This window comes from Argopecten irradians, chromosome 8 (genome assembly GCF_041381155.1).
Source record: "Argopecten irradians isolate NY chromosome 8, Ai_NY, whole genome shotgun sequence".
NCBI classification, from domain to species: domain Eukaryota; kingdom Metazoa; phylum Mollusca; class Bivalvia; order Pectinida; family Pectinidae; genus Argopecten; species Argopecten irradians.
Window position 1 is genome coordinate 28082065 of NC_091141.1, and position 12292 is coordinate 28094356.

Below are 12292 nucleotides of genomic sequence, written 5' to 3' on the forward strand. Positions count from 1 at the left end.
GAGTTTTCGGTATCCTTTGTTCCTCTCTCACTTTTGTCATGCTGTACTTTTGACATGTTTATTTCCATTATTGAATATGTTAAGAATAGCATTGCATGGTGTAGTTTATTAATGAAAATTACACTGTTTGCGGTTAAACTTACAATAGATAAACATATATTGACGTTTGGTGTCTTTAACAGCATGCCATAATGAGATTATCACTATAACATGACAATAATTCAACTATAGACACAAAACGATTATACCACAGACTCCCAAAATATATATTAAAGATAATCCACTACTGACGAATGTTATTTTTGCTCTATCAAAAACAGGAAACAGGAGCAGACGAATTAGTATTTTTCTCCAGTTACAAAAGTTACTTATTTTACACCATTACCATCAGTAACAAGTTTGAGCTTGTTTTTTTCAAGATAAAGGTATTAGAAACAATTAATTGCGTCACGAAAAAAATCCATTGCATTGTGTTTATGGAATGAGGTAATGATTGCGCATGCACCAAAAGCAAAATAAATTAATTTGCTGAAACTGGAAACGATATCTTTTCTAACCGACAAATGACTTCCACAGTAGTATTTCTCTTTTTTATATAACTCAACAAATAAACTCTTTTGAAGATACCAAGGAGTGTCCTTTACGAAAAAAAATTAGAGTCACTTTGAAAAATAAAAGAAGTTCTTTTCTCGTTTAACCGCTATAAATATAAGATATATAGGCGTTAGTAGTCAAGTTAGAACGAGATAAAAACGAATTATCTGGTTTTAGCACGTTAGTTGTCTGTTTTTAACGAGAAAATTACGAGTTAACCATCTATTTAAAATGAGATAAATAACGTGTTAAAACGAACGAGATGTGTAAAATTCCACCATTATACCGTGGAAACATCCAGTTGCCGACCCGGGTACAGCATCAGTAATATCATGTGATTAATGTTACGTCATGAGCAGACATAAAAGCAGCCTCCCAGCGGACGCTTTAATCATATGTTGGAATACGAGATATACGATATATCGTTTGCTGATTCTGATCTCTACATTGAATGATTTCAGCGCGAACGCTGGGACACTCTAATTCCTACCCCGTCGGTTTTGTTTCATTAGTTTTAACTTAATACATCTGAACATTGTGATATAACTTTCAAAATTTTTGAAGTTGTCAAGTGACCGCCAGAGGGGATTATTATTAACACAACTAATTATTAATTGGATCACGTAAGGTAAGCTTGATACTATTATAATTGTTAAAAATACAATATATTTGAATAGTTGACAATTCTAGAAATGAATGTCAATCATGTTTGACCATATCATGTATGCTACATTGTCTGAACTATATGTTGAAACAGATAACTGTAAGATAATTAAGGGCATGTTCTTTAACTTTAGAAATGTGTCATCGTGACCCATTGTTGAAGGGTTTCAAATTCGTCGCGTTTTTGAGTCATTTATATGTCAACAAAACCACGATTAATGATACTCATCAAACATTTCTATTTCGTTTCCATATTTTAAAATGAACAGCTTTCGGATTAAACAAGATTGTGATAATTAACGTTGTTTATTTCCGATTTCATATGAAATTGACGGTGTTTCCTTCGCTAAATATACGCTATGCAGATCTTATCACCAGCAATCCTGACCATTTTCAATGTTTCTCTTGTTCCTCTGACTTTTTCATGCTGTACTTTCTACAAATTTGTTTCATACTGAATATTCTACGAATTGCATTTCGTGAATGAGTTAATCAATAAAAAACGACATCGTATACTATTATAATTTCAATAGATGAACATTTATTGACGTTTGGTGTCTTTAACAGTAAACTTCAATGAGATTATTACTATGAAATGACAACATTTCAACTCTAGACACCAACTTGTATACAGCAAAAATATACAACATAGCTAATGTAACGGATACAGGGGATCCCAATGAAATGACCTTAGCTCTTAACAAGTCCTTAATCCTATAGACACAAGACGTGTATAATGTAGACTCCAAAAATATACATTCACAAACCTAGCTAAAAAACTGAAAGTAGAATGGAAATATATATTATATAAATATATGTATCCAATCTACTTTCAGTTTCCTGCTTAAATAATGTATTGGAAGAGGCTCTTAACCCAATTAACCAACCAACAACCTAACATCCTTAATTATTAATATTATGTTTTTTTGTATATACCACATTGTTGTTTTTAGTTGCAAATGATTTAATTTTGGTTATCCTTAGAAGATATTTTAACTTTCCAATAAATGACTTCAACACAGTCTTGATGTAATATACAAAAATTACGTAAGCCTATATAGGCGTCACTCTGGAAAATCAAATGATTTTTTTCTCCTTAAAATATGCGTTGTTAATCTCGTTAAAACAAGGAAATTATCTCGTTTTAACGCGATGATTTATCTCGTTTTAACCCGTTAGTTACATATATGTATATCGTTTCAATGCGTTAATGACATCGTTTAAATGAGTAAGTTATCTAGTTCAAACAAGATAACCAACGCGTTAAAACGAGATATCTAAATAGTTAAACTTGTTAATATAAGAAAAGTATCGCGGGAGTGGTTATTTGTAAATATCTTCTCACTCCTGTCCAATTTGGAAATCCACGAAATCTCAGGAATCTATTTCATATATGCACACTGTTGAGTAATTTACCAACTATATATGTGTATCTATACTAAGTAGCCTTCAATTTTGAATATACGATAAGCTATATTAGCTAATAATTATTAACACAACAATATACTACCTGCATGTGGTTGCCAATATTTATTATACCCATTCATCTGATAGTTCATATATGATACCTATTTATGAGAAAAATATTGTGAAACCGTTCAGAGTATCAACTTACTTGAAACTTCACTTAATTCTCAAATGGCGTTTTCTTTTGTATTTTTTTTTTTTTTTTTTTTTTTTATTATTATTATTGTTGTTGTATAGTATCTTTTCTCATGCACCTCGCATTTATATACGTTTTGGTACACAGGGACCTGTATGTTTAAATAGTTGTTATCATTAACCTATATTTTGTTCTTTGGGGAAAATATATATATATATATATATTAGTGAAAACGTTAGCGAAAAGGAATGCTGTGTTGATATTTTTTTCTAATATATATATTAGTGTATATGGATGTGATTGTCAATATTTTTATACCCATTCATCTGATAGCTTATGAATTATATCGACTTATCAGAAAAATATTGTGAAACTATTCAGAGTATCAACTTACTTGAAACCCACTTAATTTCTAAAATGGCAGTTTCCTATGTATATATTTTGTTGTTGTTGTTTATTCACGTGTTCTTACACAGGGATGGTTAAAAAATTGTTATCATCTAACAATATTTTGGTCATTGAAAAAAATATCTGTCCAAATATATATGTATAATTCAAAAATAAAATGACAACTTAGCCTATATATGAGGCCAGTTTCACGATAGCGGAAACTAGTGTTCTAGATCCGAGTCGATATTTAGTTAGACCCTGTGTACCAAAGCGTCCCAAGCACCCGGACTATGATGAGTCAGTTTCCGGTTGGATTATTTACATGTGTTTCTCTGATAACCATGAATGTAAGTGTGTGAATGTGTTGTTTTATTATAGTATCTGCGTTGAAGTCATGACTAAGTGGATCCAAATAATCTGCATAATTCTGTGGAGCTGGGTGATCGGTAGTTTCTACTATGCATTCCTCAATGATGGGTAATATTAGATATATTCTTGCAAATCTTCTTTTGACTGTTGATCTCCCGACTCCAACGTTATCTAGATTTCATCGTCTAGCTGATCACCATGCATTTATCTCTATTAAATTACTACTAGTATGTTTATGTTTTCATAATTTAATATATCTCCTTGTAATTCATTTTTTCTTGCTTATTCTGTGTTGCGATATAGAAAGTAACCCAGGGCCATTACAGAATATAAATTTAGTTCATATAAATGTCAGGTCCCTTAGAAACAAGACAGCCTTGGTAGAAAACAGAATTTGAGGATAGCGATATTATATGCATCACAGAATCTCATTTAAACACATCTATAACTAATTTAGATATTCAGATGCATTGTTTTGACTCTTCTCCTCTCAGGAAAGACAGAACTACTGGACCTGGAGGTGGTGTTATAATTTATAGTAAAAATAATGTTGTTTTGAATAGAAGATTGGATTTAGAAAGAGATGATATAGAACTTATTTGGTCTGAAGTTTTAGTTGATAACCATGTTTTTCTTCTAGGCTGCCTATACAGACCAGAGAGTAATGTTGAGTACTGGAATCGTTTAGACGATACTTTGACTAAAGCTACTGATACATCAATGGATGTGGTACTGACAGGTGATATTAATATTGATATGTTAAATGTACCCTTAAATGACCATTTATCAAGACTTCTTACTAAGCATAATTTAGTTAGCCTTATTAATGAACCAACAAGAATAACACTTGAAAGTGCCACATCCATTGACTTTATATTTACTAATAATCAAAGCATTATTAAAGATACTTTTGTGTCTCCACCATTTTGTAGTGATCACTCTTCAGTTCATGCATCAATTTCCTACTCTGTTTATAAAAAAGTAAGTTATAAAAAAAATATACTAAATTATGATGAAGCTAATTTTGATGGAATTAATAATGCATTGTGTAATATAGATTGGTTAAACCTATCATTAATCCAAGATTCTAATACTTATAATGAGTCCATAATTGATGCAATTAATGAGCAGGTCAATAGATTCATTCCTTCCAAAACAATTACTATAAGACCAAATGATAAACCATGGATGAATAACACAATTCGATTAAAAATGAGACAACGACAGAGAATTCACCGTAAAGCAAAAACAACAAATAATCCTCACTACTGGGAACGGTTTCGAGTTATAAGAAATGAAACTATTGACCTTATTCGTGATGCAAAGTTGAAATATATTGAAAATCTTGAAAAATCCCTGGATGATAATAATATTTCTCCGGACAAATGGTGGAAGATAGCAAGGTCTATCACAAAAATATCTGATAAATCCTTTTCCATTCCTCCACTAAAATCAGATAACCAATTAATCCATCACCCTGTTGATAAAGCTGAACTTCTTAATAAACATTTCACTAACATTGCCACCTCAACTCCTGACATAGAGCTTCCGCAAACTCCACAACCTAATCCTCCTAACTCACTGTCTGATATCCACATCACTCAGCAAGATGTTGCTGACCAACTTAAAATCCTTAATTCCAATAAACCTCCTGGTCCTGATGGTATAATCCCTAGAATTGTGAAAAAACTCCAAACGTCTCTAACACTACCACTCACACTGCTATTTAATAAGACCCTACAATCTGGAATAATACCCACTAACTGGAAAAGAACAAATGTTAATGCTATATATAAGGGGAATGGTTCTACTAACGAAGTAACAAACTATAGACCAATCTCTATCACCTCATGCTTCAGTAAACTCATAGAGAAAATTATATTTAAATATTTATATAACTTTCTGGTCCAAAATGAAGTAATTACAAAGAACCAGTCTGGCTTTACACCTGGTGATTCTACAGTTAACCAACTTTTGTTTATTTATCATGAAATTGTCAGTAATATGGATAAAGGAAAAGAACTCAGATTTGTATTTTGTGATATAAGCAAAGCTTTTGACCGGGTTTGGCATAAAGGTCTTCTATTTAAACTAAAATCATATGGTATCAACGGAAATCTTCTTCTTTGGTTTGAAAATTATCTCTCTGACAGAATGCAAAGAGTAAACACTGAAGGTTATTTTTCACAATTTAGAAATGTTAAAGCAGGAGTACCCCAGGGATCGGTCCTTGGGCCACTACTATTTCTACTTTTCATTAATGACATAACTTCTACAGTAGACACTAATATAAAACTCTTTGCTGATGACACTTCCCTTTATATCATAATTGATAACAACCCTGCACAAGCTGCACAAATTCTTAATGTTGACTTAACTAATATTTCACATTGGGCTACTACCTGGGATATCAATTTCAATCCAAACAAGACTAAATCAGTATTATTCTCAAGAAAACAGGACACTCATCACCCTCCATTATATTTCCAAGGTAAACAAGTCACAGACACAACATCTCACCAACACCTAGGACTTACACTTCAGGATGATGCCACTTGGAAAGAACACATACAAAATATATACAAAAAAGCATATAATAGATTGAGTATTCTACGATTTGTTAAAAATAAAATACATAGAAAATCTTTAATCAAAATATACACAGGTTTCATTCGACCAATATTAGAATATGCAGACATCATATGGGATAATTGCTCACAGCAAGCAAAGGATTTACTAGAATCAGTACAATTAGAAGCTGCTAGAATAATTACAGGTTTAAGATCAGGGACATCACACCAAAAACTATATAATGAATTACGATGGGAAACATTATCTGAAAGAAGAAATAAACACAAACACATTATGATATACAAGATACTACATGGACACTCACCACAATATCTTCAAGACATTCTAATACCATTTACTAATAATGAAAATCCCTATGCACTAAGACAGCAAAGAATTTTTAACTCACCACTATGTAGAACAAATAATTACTTTGACAGTTTTATCCCTTTTATGTGTCGCACAGTTAACATATCTAATCCTGATCTAATTGATATACCCTCTATTGAAGCGTTCAAAATATATTTAAATAAAGATATTCTATCTGACCGTGAATCTACACAAATTTTCAAAACAGAAGGTGACAGGAGAGCCAATATTGTCCTCTGTCAACTAAGGAACTCCTGTAGTAATCTAAACTTTGACTTATATCATGATCATCTTATTGACAGTCCAATTTGTAACTGCTCTACTGAACATGAAACAGTCTCACATTACTTTCTGGAATGTCCTTTATTTAACAATTCAAGAATACTCCTCTTTAACTCTCTTAATTCCTATGGAAGACATAATCATATTAATGTAAATGTATTTCTCCAAGGCTGCCCTATCTGTGATGGACATACAAATAGACAAATATTAAATCAGGTACATAACTTTATTGGTAAATCCCATCGATTTAACTTGTATATGTTATAGATTGAAGATATAGTCTTATTAGTATAAATGTATGCCATGACTATGACGGAATATTGAGAAAATCATGGAGATTAGCCGAATCATATAAAACACTATATCCTGCTTAGGCATGACTTCAAGATTGTACAAATTGTATTTTATCATGTACCTATCTAATAACACTATCACGATCTGTAAATAATGTTATAATCTAAATATATCTCAAATAACAGAGTTGGTAGCAGTGACCTGTGCAACTTTGCACATGGACTTTCAGGTCTAGACTACCAATCTCCAGATTATAAATATAAATCAAACTATAATATATTATAAATTAAGTACATGTGTAAATTATACCTTATTTTGTGTATATGTGTGAAAGAAGTATGAGAGAGTTTATAAGAGTTATTCCCCTTTATTTACAAACCCCTTATATGTCTGTTATAAAAATTCATTTCAATTAATTTATATATATATATATATTGTGTCCATAAACATCGGTACACTTTAGGAGAGAATGTGTATAGGCTAAGCCTGTTGTTCAATCCTATTGACAATACAACACCAATATGTCAATAAAATTTGATGAAATGAAATAAGAAAAGTATCACGTCAAATACAAGATTGTGGTATATTACTAATAGTAAAGTATATTAAACATTGCCGTTTCTGACGTGTTATTGTTCTAGGTTATGCAGCTACTATAAACATTTAATAATAAATTACATAATTGATATTATTATGTTGTAATGTTTTCTTCTCGGAAAGTGCGGTATTTCTGTGAAATTAACCAATTAAAAATGTATCAAAATGAGGAAAATCAATTATCATCGTTATCTATTGTTAAAGTGATTCAAATTCGTCGCATAATTTGAGCCGCTATGTAAACAATACTACCATTAATGAAACTCATCAGATATTTCTATTTCGGTTTCGAAATTTGACCTAGACAGCCTTCGGATTTAACAAGTGTTTAATAATTAATAATTAAAAATTAAAGCTTATAGAATGGATACAGGGGATTCCTTTCAAATGACCTTAGTTCTTCCCAAGTCATCAATCCCATGTAACTAACCAACAACTTTTAAACGTCTTTGTAGTTTGATTATCGACATTATGCATTTTGTATACAACATGGTTGTTTTTCGTTGCAAAGGATTGAATTTTGCTGATCCGAAGAGGATATTGTTTCTATCCAATAAATGACTTCCACAGTAGTAGGTTTTTCTTTATAAAGCACAACATATATAATATAAATGTTTAGATGTTACCAAAAGGTATCGTTATTTATGAAATGTGTGGGCTATTAATTTATCAATTTGATTTACATTGTTGTGATGGCATGTACCTATTGTTTCTCTAGGTTGAGAACTTTTGTCAATAATCGGTAAAACAATGGCATTTAAAGTTATATGTGCCGTATTTTTCATACTCACGAATCAAGATGAGCTTTTGATATGTTATTTATTACCAAAAGTTACCAACATTTTGAGAATTACGTTTTAATTTTACGAGTACATATAAGAGCTGAAAATGATTTTTGGCAGTACTGCCGAAAATCATTATATGTACATGTATAATGAAGTGAAATGAGTGCATACGGTCGGACCATAAAGCCAAATCGTGGTCTACAATTTCATTTAGCATTTGTATAATGTTATTAGTCATTGTAAAGTGATTTCTACATGTATGTTTCCATATAAACATACATAAGGCATAAAAATCAACAATTTTACAGTACTTAAATTCTGTGTTGCAACTAACGTTTGTCAGACATCTGGATGCATTTGAATAATGTTCACGGATAAATTCATCAAACCATGTGGTTTTCAATAGATTAATGAAGAAAAAATAACATGTCAAAATTTTCGTCCAGTTACGGCACATATAACTTTAAATTTATTATTATAATTAATAATCAACCGTGTAGATTAAAAAAAATGAAATAATGTTTTCGATGCAAAGTATTTGCAATCATACAATATTAACAACTATAAATCACTATCAAATATACAATAACAAACCTATCAAAATTATGCAGGCCTAAGCGAGGTGGACTCAAAAGCCGCCATTGCGAACAAAAACCAATCAAAATCCTACGATATCATTCTTTAATTTGTAACTTCCAAGTTAGACAAATTAGATCCGAGAAAAAACCTAATATAATTATTCACGGTGTTAAGATTACTTTACGTGACCAATTTACCTGCATACCTCATGCGAGTTTTCGGTATCCTTTGTTCCTCTCTTGCTTTTGTCATGGTGTACTTTTGACATGTTTATTTTCATTATTGAATATGTTACGAATAGCATTGCATGGTGTAGTTGATTAATGAAAATTACACTGTTTACCGTTACACTTCCAATAGATAAACATATATTGACGTTTGGTGTCTTTAACAATATGCCTCAATGAGATTATCACTATAACATGACAATAATTCAACTATAGACACAAAACGAGTAAACCACAGACTCCCAAAATATACATTAAAGATACTCCTCCGCTGACGAATGCTTTTTATGCTCTATCAAAAACAGGAGCAGACGAATTAGTATTTTTTCTCTAGTTACAAAAGTTACTTACCATTACCATCAGTAACAAGTTTGAGCTTCTTGTTTTTTTTCAAGATTAAGGTATAAAAATAATTAATTGCGTCACGAAAAAAAATCCATGGCATTGTGTTTATGGAATGAGGTAATGATTAGGCATGCACCAAAAGCAAAAAAAAAAAAAAAAAAATAATAATTTGCTGAATCTGGAAGGGATATTTTTTCTAACCGACAAATGACTTCCACAGTAGTATTTTTCTTTTTTTATATAACTCAACAAATAAACTCTTTTTAAGATACTAAGGAGTGTCCTTTACGAAAACCTATTAGAGTCACTTTGAAAAATAAAAGAAATTCTTTTCTCGTTAAACCGCTATAAATATAAGATATATACGCGTTAGTAGTCAAGTTAGAACGAGATAAAAACGAATTATCTGGTTGTAACATGTTAGTTATCTGAGTGAATTATCTCATTTTAACGAATTAGCTATATCGTTCTAAAGAGATACTGATCTCGGTTTAACGTTTTTAATTATCTCGTTAAAACGAGGTAACTATCGCGCTAAAATGAACGAGATAATGAACGAGATAGTCAAGGCGCTAAAACGAGATAACTAACGCGTTAAAACGAGATAACTAACGTGTTAAAACGAAGAAGATAGTTAAGGCTTTAAAACGAGATAAGTAACGTGTTTTAAAACGAATGAGATAGTTAAGGCGCTAAAACGAGATAACTACCGCGTTTAAACGAACAAGATAGTTAAGGGGTTAAAACGAAATAACTACCGCGTTTAAACGAAGGAGATAATTAAGGCGCTAAAACGAGATAATAACGCGTTTAAACGAATAAGATAGTTAAGGTGTTAAAACGAGATAACTAACGCGTTTGAACGAAGGAGATAGTTTAGGCGTTAAATCGAGATAATAATGCGTTTAAACGAAGAAGATGGTAAAGGCGTTTTAATGAGATAACAAACGCGTTTTAACGAACAAGATCGTTAACGTGTTAAAACACGATAACTAACTCGTTAAAGCGTGAAAAAGTATGGCATTAAAATGATACAACTACATTGCAACATAGTAACTACGTGTTAAAACGACATAGATAACGCGTTAAAACGAGATAGTTAACGAGATAATTATCACGTTGTAATAAGAAAAGTGTTTCATTTTATTTTTCAATATGACTTGTATAGCTTAAGTTGACACCGACCAGTAAATGAAAAATTGTAAAATTCCACCATTATACCGTGGAAACATGTACACTATTTACCCAGTTGCCGGGTACAGCGCCAGTAAGATCATGTGATCATTATTACGTCATCAGCAGTGATAAAAGCAGCCTCCCAACAGGTGCTTTAATCAGACGTTGAAACACGAGATATGGTTTGCTGATTCTGATCTCTACATTGTATGATATCAGCGTGAACGCTGGGATACTTTAATTAGGATTCTAATTCCTATACCCTCGGATTTGTTTTATAAGTTTTAACTTAATACATCTAATCATTGTGATATTACTTTCAAGTTTTTTGAAGTTGTCAAGTGACCGCAAGAGGGGATTATTATTAACACAACTTTGTATTAACTGGATCACGTAAGGTAAGCTTGATACTATTATAATTATTAGAAATACAATATATTTGAATAGTTGACAATTCTAGAAATGAATGTCAATCATGTTTGACCATATCATGTATGCCTACATTGTCTGAACTATACGTTGAAACAGATAACTGTAAGATAATTAAAGACATGTTCTTTAACTTTAGAAATGTGTCATCGTGACCCATTGTTGAAGGGTTTCAAATTCGTCGCATTTTTAGAGTCATTTATATGTCAACAAAACCACGATTAATGATACTCATCAAACATTTCTATTTCGTTTCCGAAATTTGACATGAACAGCTTTCGGATTAAACAAGATTGTGATAATTAACGTTGTTTATTTCCGATTTCATATGAAATTGACGGTGTTTCCTTCGCTAAATATACGCTATGCAGATCTAATCACCAGCAATCCTAACCATTTTCAATGTTTCTCTTGTTCCTCTGACTTTTTCATGCTGTACTTTCTACAAATTTGTTTCATACTGAATATTCTACGAATTGCATTTCGTGAATGAGTTAATCAATAAAAAACGACATCGTATACTGTTATAATTTCAATAGATGAACATATATTGACGTTTGGTGTCTTTAACAGTAAACTTCAATGAGATTATTACTATGAAATGACAAGAATTCAACTCTAGACACCAACCTGTATACAGCAAAAATATACAACATAGCTAATGTAACGGTTACAGGGGATCCCAATGAAATGACCTTAGCTCTTAACAAGTCCCTAATCCTATAGACACAAGACGTGTATAATGCAGACTCCAAAAATATACATTCACAAACCTAGCTAAAAAACTGAAAGTAGAATGGAAATATATATTATATAAATATATATATCCAATCTACTTTCAGTTTCCTGCTTAAATAATGTATTGGAAGAGGCTCTTAACCCAATTAACCAACCAACAACCTAACATCCTTAATTATTAATATTATGTTTTTTGTATTGTTGTTTTTAGTTGCAAATGATTTAATTTTGGTTATCCTTAGTAAGATATTTTAACTTTCCAATAAATGACTTCAACACAG

At 31.3% G+C, this 12292-nt stretch overlaps 1 protein-coding gene across 2 annotated transcripts in view; it reads left to right on the top strand.

The window, feature by feature from the left end:
• Window positions 1-1014: 1014 nt before the first annotated feature.
• Window positions 1015-12292, top strand: part of LOC138330044 (mucin-3A-like) — a 42224-nt gene continuing 30946 nt past the window's right edge. The window contains exon 1 of one of the 2 annotated variants that reach the window (XM_069277417.1): window positions 1015-1222. The gene's annotated coding sequence lies outside the window, so the exon portion shown is untranslated. Of the gene's footprint in view, window positions 1223-11022; window positions 11243-12292 lie in introns of those variants that run through there. The other variant, XM_069277418.1, reaches the window with a different exon arrangement.